The sequence below is a fragment of the Trematomus bernacchii genome, unplaced genomic scaffold (genome assembly GCF_902827165.1).
Source record: "Trematomus bernacchii unplaced genomic scaffold, fTreBer1.1, whole genome shotgun sequence".
NCBI lineage: Eukaryota > Metazoa > Chordata > Actinopteri > Perciformes > Nototheniidae > Trematomus > Trematomus bernacchii.
Window position 1 is genome coordinate 486,601 of NW_022988043.1, and position 16,053 is coordinate 502,653.

The following is a 16,053-nucleotide window of genomic DNA, read 5'->3' on the forward strand; positions in this document are numbered from 1 at the left end:
ATGACTCAGTACTAATGGGAGAACACAATAGGCAGAAGCCCAAGACAGGGGCATGATGTATTAGGTACAAGTAGACTGCACTGTAAACCAGGGGAGAGGGAACTTTTTAATGGATTCTCTGTGAAAGACAAACAACTGGAAGTGTTCATCTTATTGAATGGATTTGGAGCCTTTGGCAGCCGCCAGGTGAGCTGTCAGAACTTTAACAAGCTTAGTGGTTTATAACGCTTTACTCGGATCTTCGGCTTTCATTTTCTCTTTTTTTTGCAGCTCTTTTTTTGGCCATACTAATATCTTATCGTGAGATTTATTCACTCACTTAGTTAACTGGCTGCTCACATAGCCTCTGTCAATCTCACTGCGCTGTGCACAGACAGAGCCGCAGCAGTCAGTATAAAGCAGCCTCAGCACACCCGAGGAAAATCAATAATACTTTATTTGTGGTAGATGTGAAATATGAGATTGATGAAAAATGTACTATTTCTGAGAAGGTTACATTTTCTTCTAATGTAAGATTGACCACTGACTGATTCTAATGTATTCCTATTGGGTAAAGAGAAAAAACTAAAAGTGTGCCTCAGTTGTTCCCAACTGAATCATTCCTTTTTTAACCAAATGCTGTGGTTTATCTGTTTTATAAACGCGTTGAGTAATTCCTGACAAAAGCATCCATAAAAATGCATTTTCAGGTTTCTCACGCTGTTTTGGCATTCTAACTCCACGATGCCATGTCACTCAGTAAAAGGAATATGAGAAAAATGCACACATCTATCACCACAAGACTTTGTATCACCTATCCCCAGGGTAAAAGAAAGATCAACAGCACTGTGAAAAAAAAAAGTGTTTTCTCTCTGTTAAAAATGACTTGATTCTGCAGCACAAGCAACACACAGATCCCTTTCAGATATATAATAAAGCGTTGCTACAACAGCACAGGGTAATGGCATACATCATGTGAAAGCACTGATGTTTTGAAAGAGGTAAAATCATTTATTAATAGCAGATTATAAGTCAATGTGGATGTCAGTCCTATAAACAAATAGTGGACGACCAAATACATACAAAACTCCAAGCGTTTCAGCATGAGTTGTAAATGACAGGTGAGATGAAGCCAGTGGAGTCAATATAAAGTAACTTTGGTGTCCCCATCAGAATCACTCAGTTATCATGAAAATGTAGCAGAATAATGAAACTTTGAGGTCTTATTATAAATGGCCAAACATTTACACACATATCAGTACAATGATAAGTCTCTTGAAATGTGTTTCCTTCATTTTATACCATATTTTTTCATTGGATGTACGTGATTTTGGCATTTCCCACACACTGCTCTGCTAACTACAGTGTGTGTAATAAGTGATTAAATGATACTACATTAAAAAAATAATTATATGGTTTTATTGTCCACAACTAGTTATTTGATAAAACGAGTCATTTTGATCATGTATATTCTATTTTCATAATAATATTGAACATTTTGCACGTGTCCCTCCCTGACATTTGCTGTCCACCCTGTCATTATGGGGTAACTGCCCCTATAAAAAACCCTCTGATGTTTTCAGTGACATTACTACCACCATTTTGTCTTTCCTCAATGGAGGCTGAGACATTGGCTAGTTGCAGAGTAAGTATTTAAACTTATATTTCGTAATTTTAATCATATTATGTGTGTAGTTGGATGTTGTCAAGCTTAACGTGTCCACTCTGTCATAGTGAAATGTCAATTAATTAAAAAAACGTTCAGAAATGTGAAATATATTTGTTAAACAGTACACAGTCACCTTGCTAACTGAATCATGTTGCTAACTGAAGGTCCACCATGTGCTCATGAAATGCTAATGGTACAAATAGTTTGCTATAATTGAATTATTATCCAAATATTTTTTCCATTAACTGAAATATATTGTTGAGAAAGGGACTGAATAGCTTTCTGAAAATGTACATTTTATAATCACTATGTAATTAAAATGTATTTACTCTACTTTGAATTTGTCCATTTCAGGGTGGACACATTTTGCTGTTTGCATGTACATTGTCTGCCTGCAATTAATTTGTAAAAAGTGTGGGAGCTTGACCAACATCAATTTCTAACAGCAAAACATACTTAATACAATGAATATGAAGTTCAATGGAAAATCTCAGCTTTTCTTTTTGGAAATAGGGAAGTCTCAAATGCACCGTATGGTGATATTGACTCAGTGAGTGGTTGTTTCTGGCCTGCTGAGCTGAGCCAGTGTTAGACACAAAAAAGGTCCTGGTCCCAGCATTTATCCCCTGATGAGCCCGATGTGTAGCTGCCGCTCGAGCCTCTTCTCTGTTTCTGCATCAATCAGATTGAAATAAACTAAAACACTTTCAGTGATCTGTTGAGTTGTGTGATTGGGACAAGGCAACTATTTTGAGTTGCAAAATGAAAAATGAAAAAGGCAAGCAAGTTTCAGTGACAGCTTATACAATACTAAATAAAACATGAACTGCTCTCAGTGTTTTTTGGTGATCTGGTTATTTTTCAAAGCACTGACAATTAGAGCGAAAGCATTGTTTACGCCACTGACAATAACTGGCAGTATTCAGCATGTATGCTGGAAAAGTGGCTATCCAGCAAACTCTTATCGAGTTCCAGTGATGTGTTGGCAAGTTAGATGAACAAAGTGTATTTCCACTGTTAACAAAAAACAAACTAATACGATCTCATTCTGCTCATGTTACCCCATCAATAGCCTCCCTGTTTTAACCACAGGTAGAATCTAATGATGTGGGAAACACTGCATGGCCTTCCCTCTCTTTATAGTCTGTCCATCAAATCTTTCAAGTACATGCTCAAAACACATTTTAGCTTTTAAAATACAGCTGATTATTTTCTGGATACACGATTTCCGGCCTTTTCAGTTCTATGTTTAGTGCCTTGATCAAGCAGTTATAAGGGTTCATTCAATTTCCATACAGAGTTGTTTTAGTGAAAATTGAATCCTGACAACATAATGTACATTGTGCGTTTAAAAGGAAAACAGGAGTAACTATTATCCTCCATGCGTTTTTAAGTTACAGGCATACTCTGAAATGCTGTTTGGTTGCTCCTTGACGAAATGATCTGGCTCATCTCTCTATGTGCCTTTTGTTTGTGGATGCAATGCTGTTTGCAAGGACCTAAGAGAATAAACAGCATTCACTGTTACACCATAAATGTGTCTATTTGTTTGCCCTTTCCTGTCAGAATGTTGAATTCCCTCGCTAATTTAAAGCAGGCTTCATATGAAAGCCCTCACAGATGCTTTCTGCTGGTAGTTTACAAACCTCTCTGGCTGTTATTCTTCACTCCTCCCATGGGAAAGCAAGCATAGCTCAGGAACCTCATCCCACACACTGACCAATAACACTCATCATGTTGTCACTAAGCCAGGACTGTGATGGTCCACCGTGACAAAGAAATACAGTGTCTCTACTTTCATTTTCTCTGTGTATAAGCAATGCCTTGACGAAAACCTACGTCAGCCTTGTATTGAGATTATCACAATATATTGGTACTCTTTATTTCAGTAGGTCTACATAAGAAAATAGTAAATAAGTGTCTATGAACTGCTCTTCCTGCCGTTTCACCAAATTGGCTAGAATTTACTTTATATTGTGATTTCAGACTGTACATATAGGTATTGGTGTTGGGAAATTAAAAAACAAAGAAATACATTTTATATTTATTTACATTTATCGCCATAACTTTACTCTTTCTTAAAGCCTGAGTCGAGTTTACTGAAGTTTCAGGGGGCTTGGCCATTACTTTCCTAAGTAATGGAAAAGCTGCTGGTGATTGACCAGTAGGGTAAAGACCCTGCTTGAAACAAAATGCTTAGAAAACCCACATGGAGAGGGGTTGTACAGAAGCTCAACACTATGATCATTCAATTACAGTTGAGTTCAGTTCAATTTCACCAGCGTTCTGTTGTGTCATCTCTGATATACTCTCCTAGCATCTATGGTGGTTTTCTGTGTGAAAAGCACAAAAGAAAGTATTGCTTTATTCACAAATGGAGAGACTGCTCAACAACCTGAACTGCCAAAGGGAAGGTCTAAAGAAAAATGAAGTGTATCACTGCCAGGCTCATTCTAATTGTGTAATTGCCTCTTTTCTATTACCGCTGAATAGTGGTTTTCTTTGCAAAGGGTAATGAAAAAACTTTTGACTCTTTACTTGTGTTAGGAGACCTTCTTAAGGTACTGGCACTTTGTTGCTTAAAGATATTACAAGCACATAAGGTGATGGAGCAATTGCTCTATTAAAATAGCCCGTGGGTGCGCAAGGTAACACACCATTGCAACAGGGTTCAGCAAATTAACACTTTATATGCTTTGGCTACACTGCAGCATTGTTGTGATTGTGTTAGTATCAAATATCTCAGAGTTTGGGTCCGTGCTGCTTCTGTACTTACTTTACAATTGACAATTAAAATCCAGGACATATAGTAAAGATTGTATCTTGAGGCAAACACTTTTTTTCCAATCACTGTTAAAAGCAGATTAAGGATTATAAACACACATTTAATGTTATTTATGCTACATCTCAACAAATTAAGTTAGGCTTAGAATGATTGAAAACCAAATAAAACAATGTTTCATTTATCGCACACTTCATTTGTCATTGTTTTTCTGCCTTCATCAAGGGTACAAGGGTACTGATGGATGACAGTCTGATTGATCCGATTAGTTTACTTATCAAATCAAATTAATTGTTTTACACAAAGAGTCAAACGGGTTCAGATAAGAAGCCAATTTACACAAGAAGCACATGCTGTAAGACGTAAAGAAGCCAGTATTTGCATTGTGGTCAGAGGGTCAAAAAATATAAATATTTCTCAGGCACATTTATTTGCAGAAAACTGTTTCAACAAGAGACACTTTTTTCTGAGAGTTGGTCTATTGAATACGTTTCAAAAGGTCATATTGGACTTAAAGTCTGTAATACTTGAATTTGTCACAATGATGGCTGAGGTTATCTGTAACGTCGCAGTAAGAAGGTCATGGGTATGAAATGCTGGCTGAGGATCTTTTTTATGAGGAGGTTGCATGTTCTCCAAATGTACTTTTTTCTTCTACATGAAGGTTAGGCCTTGATGTAGTTGTTGTGATTATTTGCTTCAGCCAACCACGACCATGAACACAACAATGATCAACAAATAAGAAATGTCTTATTAGTTGAACTAGGCCTACATGAATTTCCAGGTTTAAAAGTAATTGGAAAACAGATGTCTAAGCAGTCTCTCTCAACCAAACTGCTGCACCAACAGATCAGGGGACCAATACTGACACCTCTTGAGCCACATTGTCTGAATACAAGGGAAAACGTCGGGGGCTGAAAAGTCAAGTCAATGCGGAAGGGTCTTAAACTTGCATTCTGTCTCATGGCCAGCAGAGGGTCGCTCTACTGGTTGCAAAAAGATGTTTGATCGAAGAGAAGATTATGAGAAGATTGCCTTACTTTTCACTTGATTCCTTAACCTCTGTAAACAATTTGGTTTAAAAAGTTCAAACCGTATGTAACTACTTTGGATTTGCACTTGCACACAGACATTTATTTTTGTATGTATATATATATATATTGCTGGTTTAATACCTGAGTTTCCCAATATATGTGATTCAGGTCTATCGTATCTTGTCTTATCTATTTTCCTGATGAGTTTAAGTTCTTAATTTCAAGTTTCAAGTCTCCTGTCTTGCAATAGAACATGCTGTCATTTTGAGAATTAAGTTAAATTCAGAGTAAAATTGAATATAAAGCAGCATATGCTTAAGGGCGTGGCTACCTTGTGATTGACACGTCGATAAGTGGTGTTGTCCAGTTTAGCTGTTGTCAGTGTTTTTGTCTTTAAAATGTGAACCTTTCACAGCACATTTTTGTTTGATCATATTAAATTGTAGGATTTTGGTTGCCTAAAAAAAAGTATTGCTAAATTGGCAACATATAACTCAAGATGGCAATGGCTAAAATGTCAAACTTAAGTCCTCAAGACCACAAAACCAATTTGTGACACTTAATCTGTATGTTTTATTATCGTACAGCCACAAATAAAGCAAAGCGCATGTATTGACACTGTTTACAGGAAAACATGGCTTTACGGTGCAATGCCATCTCACCAGGATGTGTGCCTCGTCTGCATCCGAAGGTGGAGCCAATTTGGGATCACATTTGGGTTTCACCATATGAAGGCCTAAGATAAATGTAAAATTGGACTAGCTCAGTGAACAGGGAGTGTGGAAGCATTGTATGTTAATGACATGGTATCCTCAGTCCCACAGAAACAATAGGTTACCGCCAACCTATGGTGTAGCTGCCATCTTCCACATTGGATTTCATATATTAGGTTATGCTTGTTTCTTCAATGGAATAATGATGGATACATGACCTTTTACTTTCTTTTCTTTCTTTTTTTACTTAATCTACAACATGACTCATTTCACTTAATGAGCTCATTTTGGTGAGTTTTGAAATGTGAAAGCAATTTTTTCCAATGAGGCTCAGATACTGACAAACAGCACAAAAAGTTAATCTGATGACTATTATAACGGTGTATGGTCTTGCATTACTGCACTGAAAGAGGAGAGGAAATACAATCAAAACCACTGATTGGGTTGAAAATATGAATACATGCATAAGAAATAAAGCTTTCGGTCTCGAAGGCAGAAGAGGATAGTCAATTAGTTAAGTTATAATGGATGCACAATTAAAAACCTGCAAATTATAGAAAATAACGAAACATATTGGGCACAATTTAAGTGAAGCACAAAACAATTATCGAACTAACCCTTTCTCTCTTTATTATTTTTGAAACCATTTTGAGTCTGAGTACTGCATTAACATTTTAAATTGGTGGGGTACTTTAAGCATACATAACTTACTTTAGTACAGCGGATAAGCTCTCATATTATAACAATTGTGCATTTTATGAGAAAAGCATGACATTTCTAACATAGTTAGAGCATACCATAAGGTTTATTTTCAGATGTGGAGGGAAGTCAGATTTGACCCGTGAGGACCGTGAGAGGTCAAATCCAAGATGGCCACCAGTCTCTCGGGTCAAATGTTCAAACACGCTTAATTTTGGAACCAAACATTGTAGAAAAACATTTAAGGTGTCATATCCAACTAAATTAGGGATGCCCAATCATTTGGTGATACTTTTGAGATCGCCAGAATTCAAGAAAATGAATTTAGTTGAAGATAAAGGTAGAAATTGACCAAAAATAAGCTGTCAATCAGTTGAAATTTGCTGTGTGTGTGCGTGTGTGTGCGTGTGTGTGTGTGTGTGTGTGTGTGTGTGTGTGTGTGTGTGTGTGTGTGTGTGTGTGTGTGATGTGGTATATCCAACTAAATTAGGGATGCCCAATCATTTGATGATACTTTTGAGATCGCCAGAATTCAAGAAAATGCATTTAGGTGAAGATAAAGGTAGAAATTGACCAAAAATAAGCTGTCAATCAGTTGACATTTACAAAATGTGTGTGTGTGTGTGTGTGTGTGTGTGGTATATTCCAGTGGATTTATGGTCACCCAGCGCTAGCATTACTGCAGAGACTGGAGGAATATGGCTTTACTTGGCACAGTCTGCATGCTGATGAAAACATTTGTTTTTGTCTTCAAATACATACTAACATGATTGTGACGAGCATCATATTTGTTCCCCACCCAACTCTCTAAGTCTAAGTGCTTGAACTCCGTGACAGGAGGATGAAGTATGTATAAATGGATGGAACTATCAACAAAACAGCGTTTTATTCCCCAATGTCATATTTAATAGAAAAATAATAATAATAATGTAAACCAAAGAGGGAGATGGAAAACAGTTCCATGTAGTGCAGAGAGAACATTGGCAAAGGGGATTTGTTTGTCCTAGCATGGCTGTACAATTACAAATACAAAGGTTTACCCATTTAGACTCCATGGCATGGAGAAAAAAACTCATTTTAAATGACTCTAAGGATATAACAAGTTTTAGAAAATTGAAAGATTGATGGATTTTTGCCCACATGCGGTAAACATCTTAATTGAATGTTCTATGTGCAACATGAGGACAATAACCACAAGTGTACTCACAGTACCTTTTTTCTCTGGCACTGAAGTTGCAAGGTTTCAGCATGTTGTCCCTCTCTAAACCTTTCTGTTCCCCATTCTTCTTTCTCCAATAAGTGGTGCATCATTATTTTTCTATTAAATATGACATTGGGGAATAAAACGCTGTTGTTTTGTTGATAGTTCCATCCATTTATACATACTTCATCCTCCTGTCACGGAGTTCAAGCACTTAGAGAGTTGGGCGGGGAGCAAATATTATGCTCGTCACAATCATGTAAGTATGTATTTGAAGACAAAAACAAATGTTTGCTTCAGCATGCAGACTGTGCCAAGTAAAGCCATATTCCTCCAGTCTCTGTATTAATGCTAGCGCTGGGTGACCACACACACACACACACACACACACACACACACACACACACACACACACACACACACACACACCAAATTTCAACTGATTGACAGCTTATTTTTGGTCAATTTCTACCTTTATCTTCACCTAAATGCATTTTCTTGAATTCTGGCGATCTCAAAAGTATCATCAAATGATTGGGCATCCCTAATTTAGTTGGATATGACACCTTAAATGTTTTTCTACAATGTTTGGTTCCAAAATTAAGCGTGTTTGAACATTTGACCCGAGAGACTGGCGGCCATCTTGGATTTGACCTATCACGGTCCTCACAGGTCAAATCTGACTTCCCTCCACATCTGAAAATAAACCTTATGGTATGCTCTAACTATGTTAGAAATGTCATGCTTTTCTCATAAAATGCACAATTGTTGTGCTTATCCGCTGTACTACTTTAAGTTTATATGCACTGATGTTTTACAACATGATTTAAGAGACTCAGACCATAATATTGTAAAACTATAAGAGATACTTTTCTGATATAGTAATTCAACACAGCTGGTTTGAGCAAATTGGCTGTATATGTTTAAGGAGTGAGGAACAATGTGTCTATACTCAAAACAATTTCAAATACATTTTAATCAACTCGTGAAACAAATGTCACTATTAGCTGTGTTCAATGCATAATCTTTAGCCTTCTTTCCTTCTTTGTAGTTCAAATACAGCCTGGATATGCTGACAGATTGCTTCCCAGACCTTCTCCAGTTATGAATGTAAAACGCCTGGAGGCCAAAGCAGACTTAACCGTTGTTAACTTAGCCTATTGCTGGGAGTTATCTGTAAATAATGCATTGTTGCAGTTGCTGTACAACTTGTGTTTACAGGAGCAATGATCAGTTCAGAACCCAACTATGTCCCTTGTGCCCCTAAACCACTTTCTGAAAAAATAACTTTGCATTTTGGCCTAAAATCCTGTGTACTTTTTATTCTTCCTTATGCCAAGTTGTAAATGTAAGTGTATGTATTAAAATCCCCACTAGCGCACAGTGAATCCAAAGGTATTTTCACTTGGTGTCTGATTAAACCTTGCTTGTTAGGGCAGGGCATGTACAGACGTTGTAGTACATTTATATTAGTTTGGTTGCAAACTGTGCACATTTTTGAACCACTTACACATTTATAATCTCTTCAACCATTTAGATATGAGCGAACTCAGCAAAAACCCAGCATAGTTTGTCCAAACTTCATACTCAAAAGAGGTCTAAATAGCGAGAGTAACTGGAAACACCTACAGTATGTGGGTGTGCAGGGTGCTTGACTTTCTATTAATGTATAGGGTAGTAACGCAAGTTTATGGGGAGACGGACAAATGTAATCATCTCGGAAAGGCCGCTCTGGATAAGTAACCCTATGTATTCAATCACAATGAAAATATGGTATTCAGGTACTGTATGAAATTACCCACAATGCTCCCTTATTCCTGTAATTTATTGGACTAATCATATCAGTCTTTTCTCCAAGCCAGGCCCATCTAATAGCATTTATCTTTAAAAGCTCATAAACTTGTAAATATGATGACTGCTTTATTGTCCTCGGTGAGTTAACAAAGCGTAACTTGTTTTAGTAACTCCAGTGCAATACAGTTTCAGTGAGTGTTCTTTCTTACATAACACCTTTACATAAGTTAAAATAGTGCACATCATAGGTCAGGATACAAACATGTGATGACAGGATGGTTTTATTTGAGCTTTTTTTGTACAGCAGGACAATAATGCTTTGTAGGCTCATGGAATGGAAACACGGGACAAACATTTATCAATGATCACTAATAACATTAAGTCTGTACACAACCTGTAGCGAGGAACACAGGAGCTTTTGTTTCATGTTTACCATCCAGTGATCGGCACCACACTGATTAGATGGCAGCACATTGTGTGTGTCCCTACGCTGGCGTCAGTGGCAGGCAATAACAGAGATTGATAGCAGAGTTACAACAGCCATTTGGGTCCTTGATCTACGGCATTGGATCTCAAGGGATGAAGCCATCCCAGCCACACTCAGCTGCCCAGGGCCGGTGGTCACAGTAATCGAGAGGAGATGTATTTATAAAGTGCCCTGCTCAGCAACCCCGCTCATCCCGGTAAATCTGAAGAGGGAGCTGAAAGAGAAAATGTCAAAACCCAAGGACACTACAAGGAGCTAACCCTGCAGTTGCCAGCAGGTAATTGGGGTGTCACTGTGTCCCAGAATGCATTTCCTTACCTCACATTTGGCTGTTAGCTAGCATAGCACCTTCCTGCCAGTATAGGAATAAGAGACAGTGAAAGGAGAAAGTAAAGTAAAACTAAAAGAAAAGTTATTATTTATCAATGAGATGCTTGTTTACTTAGAAGTGTCTTCAGCAAATTATAGATTTGCATTACGTGATTATTTTGTACATGTATCTCCATTTTGACAAACAATAAAAAAATGCAATTCTTAGTGATTCCAAATAACCTTAGGGGTAGATTTTAAGCCACATTTATGTCACAGCTGTCCTGCAGCACTTGCTCTTTCTACTTCCTAGCCTATTGCTTGGCTTTCGCAGCAAACACAAATCTCACTTGGAGTTATTGATTGGGGCTCATGACAAAATCCATATGAAATACATCGAGGTATTAAAAGGAGAGCAAGGGAAAGGGAATTTAATGACCTGCTGTAAGATGAGAAAGTAAAAGGATCTTTGGATACAGCTGCTTTATTGCTTGCCTATAGTTGTGAATATCCCCAGTGCATTCCCACCATTAACAAAGAAGCTGTGGCACATCCTATAATATGCCGGAATAAGATCACTTTTTCTTAATATTCATAGATAGATAGAGTAATTGTAAACTTGCTCCATAAAAGTAAAGGCCAAGATAAAACAGAATTTGCAGTTATTGTTCAAAAGTTGCTACGATGAACTGGTATGGCAGTTATTCTGGCGCTAGTATAAGAATAAATCCATTGGGAAACACTAATGTGTTGTAGATGTTACACAGATGTCCTTTCAATGAACTAATTAGAAGCAAGGGGGAAGAATAATGATGTATGCCTGGTAGTGCTTGAAACGTCTCTTCCTCCCTGGCCTGAATGCAAGGCTGTTACTTTTAACTTGCATGGCTGATCAAAACAGATACTGATGTGCAAATGAGGACAAGCATGTACCATGTAGATGTAAGAGTGCAAGTGTCGACGGTGTTGGTTTTGAACGCTGTGAAGGCTGCGTTGCCTTCCCACCGACTGCAGTGTGGGGATGGCATTTCAAAACACCAGCTTTCTTTGTTATGGAACGGAGAAAGAAGAGACAAATTCTTCAATCAAGTATTTGGTATCAAAATAAATTATAATGATGAGGCTGCGTAACAGGAATCGCTAAGTGTGAATATTAAGCAGATGGCTAAAACACATATAATTAAGTCATTCTAAGCCGTGATTTCAATGCCGAGGCTTCTACTACTGTATAGTAAAATGGTTTCCAACAATCTTGTGGAAAAATAAACATCTGTAAAATGTATGCAGACACACTGGCACAGTTTGCTTTTGGCTAATTAGGATGACGGGAATCAGTAGCAGCATCAGCCCACAAACCGGAGGTGACTTCTTGGGTTTTCAAACAAAGGGAGATTTATTGAGTGCCATCAGGTTTTGATAATTATGTGAACTGGTTTAGTTATTATGTTGCATTTCTACAGCATTCCATTGAATGAGGTTGTAAAGAAACGTGAAAATCAAAGCAAAACACTTCATGATTAGAACAAATTATAATTGAGCAGCTGGATTTCTTCATTGTGGACTGAGCCCTAATGGCTTCTTCTACTTAAGATACCTTTTGTTCCATAATTCAAAAGCTTTTCTATTATGTGAGAGCCTTATTACAGAGTTCTGCGGTTGGACCATGCAGCTAAATGCCCATGGCTGTTGATAAGAGCGCAGATAAACCAGAAATCACAATCAATTTAAAGGTCTACCGTATTGGTGCTAACAAAGAAAAGTGCTGGTATGTATAGACTCAATCACGGCTTGCCACACACAGGAGGAGGAGGTATGAACCTAACTAAGGGGGAGTACTTTTCCCTTTTCTTTTTAGGATGTTGACAACATGAAGTAGGTCATTTTTTTAATTTGACAAATCCCAAAAGAAGTTTTGATAAAAAAGAGTAACATGTGGTACAGCCTTAGATCGTTATAATAAATCCAGGTGGGAGGTTTGGAAATAAGATAAAGTATCTCATCCAGAGCTTGAAGTTTGAATGACTTTCTTCCAGAACAACACACCCCTCCGGCTCCAGGCCTATTATATCATTCCAGTCAAGTCTACAATCCAGCTGAAATTGAACTCAGATATATGCTAGTGCACATGTCCCTAGTGTGAACTTGACACAGCAGAGTTATTATTGCTACTGAGGTTAGAGTCATGGGCAGTTGGCCAAAGGATATCCATCCCAATACACCAGGCTGATAGAAGTGTAGAATAAATGATAAGCTAGGGATTGTGGGATCCGCACGTTGGCAAGAGTGCTTGTCAAATATAGGCTGTATGATTGTTTTAAGTAGTAGACCGAATGGCTTAATGGGGATAAATCTAATTTGTGGTGCTCTGTCAAGCACATAGAGAAGGAGATACCCAACCTTCCTTCTATTTCTCTCAGATCATTAATTTCTCTTTCGGTCATGGTAGGAGTGGTTTATTGCTCCCCAGGCCCTCACTTCCTCCTCAGGCTTCCTCAGGTTGGCAGACAAACATGTCACATTCTTGCTTGAAGTGGCATGCTGTTGCTGTACTTTAGGTAGATATAAATCCTTATTTGTATATTGGACCGATTATCTAAAAGCAGTGTCTTTCCGCTAAGATTTTTAATGATTTGTTCATTTTTTTAAATTTTTCCCATGTTGTAAAAGTAGCATTATGTATTATTAGTGTCCCTTAGGTCATGGATTACTTATCACAGTAATGCTGCAAAGAATATCTTTTATTTTGTTCACATATTTATTTTTGTTTAGTTTCCAATGGTATCTTATTGAAACATGATGAAATGTTTCAAGTTGAATACAGTGTAAGCTGATAGCATCATTACCTGGTGGTGTCACCTTCTCGTGCTTGTCTTCTGAGCTTGTCATATAACAGTGGAAGTATACCTCCATGAAAGACTATTACGGGCACACTTCCTGAATCTTTAATTCTCCGGCAGCAGCTCCATCTTGGAGTGACCTTTCAAAGATGACACACAGCGTCATATGTTAGACTGCTATAATGTCCTGTGAGAGTATTGGCACTCTCTCTTCCTTTATTTATATATCAGCCAGGACATGAACAGATATTATATACTGTAATAACACAAGTTGAAAATCTTCGAGAACAATTTAATGTTACATTTGGCCCCCTTTGTGAGAATCAAGAGGAGGCGCTGTGTCCTGCATCACTTGTAAAGCCTTGTTTGGTTTTTAGTATGTGATGTATGCATGAGGTAGAGGGTTGGGTTTGGCAGGTGTTGAATGAATATATCATGTGTGTTGGCTGGTACTAAATTAAACACCTTCAAAGTCTGGACTACACTGTGAGTTATTTAAAGAATTTGGCAGTTCAGGCTGTGCTAGATATATTACTTGAAGCTTATCCTTCCCCAGGTCTGTGGACGGAGAGGGAAGAGCAGAATTATTCTTAACCTGCCCGACTTCATTTACATACATTTCTCAATGGGAGGGATTACAACATTACACTACATGTCATTTGTTAGACGCTTTTATCCAAAGCGACTTACATACATTCAGTACTGTGGACAATCCCCAGAGGGGCAATTTGGGGTGAAGTGTCTTGCCCAGGGACACAACATGCTGACTACTTGCTATCCCCTGATCCCACTGAGCCACAGCCTCCCTACAACTCTGTGCTCTTACTACAAGCAGTTGTACGAACGGTCCTTGAACTATAATCAAAGCAAATTTGGACCTCAGTGGCACTTTTAGAAATGCTATGTACCATAAATGTCCAAAACAAATAAGCTAGTAGGGAACCACTGTGAGATAGCAGAGCGAGAGAAAGAGAGACAGGAAACGGCAGGCTTCACCATCCGCAACATCGTCACTAGTCTTATTTCCACCCGGTGTGTGTGTGTGTGCGTGTGTGTGTGTGTGTGTGTGTGTGTGTGTGTGTGTGTGTGTGTGTGTGTGTGTGTGTGTGTGTGTGTGTGTGTGTGTGTGTGTGTGTGTGTGTGTGTGTGTGTGTGTGTGTGTGATCATTGCAAACTTGGAGACTCCTGTGTTAGTGTTGCAAGGTCGACAGAGTTGGCTGCTTTATGATTGGGTATATCTATTTTGGATGCTAAATATTAGTGAAAAATAAAAATCCACATTTTAACTAAAATAAATTAGGCTATTTATAACCAAATCCTACAAAAATATCTCCAGATCAAGATGTGCAAAAGGACGGGACAAATCAGACATCCACACACACACGGACACACACACAGACACACACACACACAGACAAAGATACAGGAAGAGCTATATGTTATGTATTGTAAACATACATAATTATGGCTTAAACAATTTTGGGAACGAGGTGAAAATACTGTTTAGAGCAAACTGCTTTGAATTCCTGAACACGAAACATTGATGGTTTCATTTGAAACATTACCTGTGTTAAGATCAAAATGAAGGTAGAATTCAATCCCATCCCAAGTTTGTTTTTAGCCGAAATTGGACAACGTCTCAGATCAGGCTAAATGTTAAGATTAAGATATTGGTGAGATCATGACCTGATGAAAATATCACAAGAAACGAAAGGAAAAAAGTTCAAAGAATGTTGCAGCTTTCCTCCACATTAGATAAATATTCTGATCTGACAGCAGTTCACCTTTTTATACCTCTGCTCTCATTCACTTTGATGTCTGATGTTGTCTCACAGGAAAACTTGCAAACAGGCAACCACAGGGCTAAAAGGCTTAAATACAGGAGCGTAACAATCCAACTCCACAGCTTTCTGGAAGCTGTCAAAAAATCAGCTTCTCCGTATGACAAGATCTGCAGTGCCTTGTGGGGACTGAAATCAAACTGGTGAGCATTACACCTCTCTCCCTCCCTCCATATCTCTCTCTCTCTCTCTCCTTCAGGGTTTTCTGGATGTCATAGATGAATATGTGAAAAGAGAGTACTGGGCTGCAGGTGCTGGATTGAGGTATTAGTTTCTTAACCAAGGCTGAGCCAAGTGCAAATGCTTGAAATCCACACGGCTTCTCATCACTCTCCTTGTATAATCTCACCGCTTCTCAGTTCTTTGTTGTTGCTTTCCTTTCCCGAGCTCTTATCTCATGTCTATCAATCCATTAATTCACACTTAGGTTGAACAGGAACCTTCTCCTTCACTTGCTGAGTCATTTTATTCCGTTGTTATTTTGCTTTCTCATTAGCTGTGTGTTTGTCTGCACTCAACTTTCGACAGTATATTTTATGACTAATTATCTATACAACAATAAGTGGTGAGAAAGTCAATATTCATTTACCACATATCTCTATATGTCTTACCATGTGAAAATAAAACATACACTAAAATACTTTACATACCTCAGAGATATGCATTTTATAGCTTTAATAGTTAATCATTGGCAATATGATTAATGTG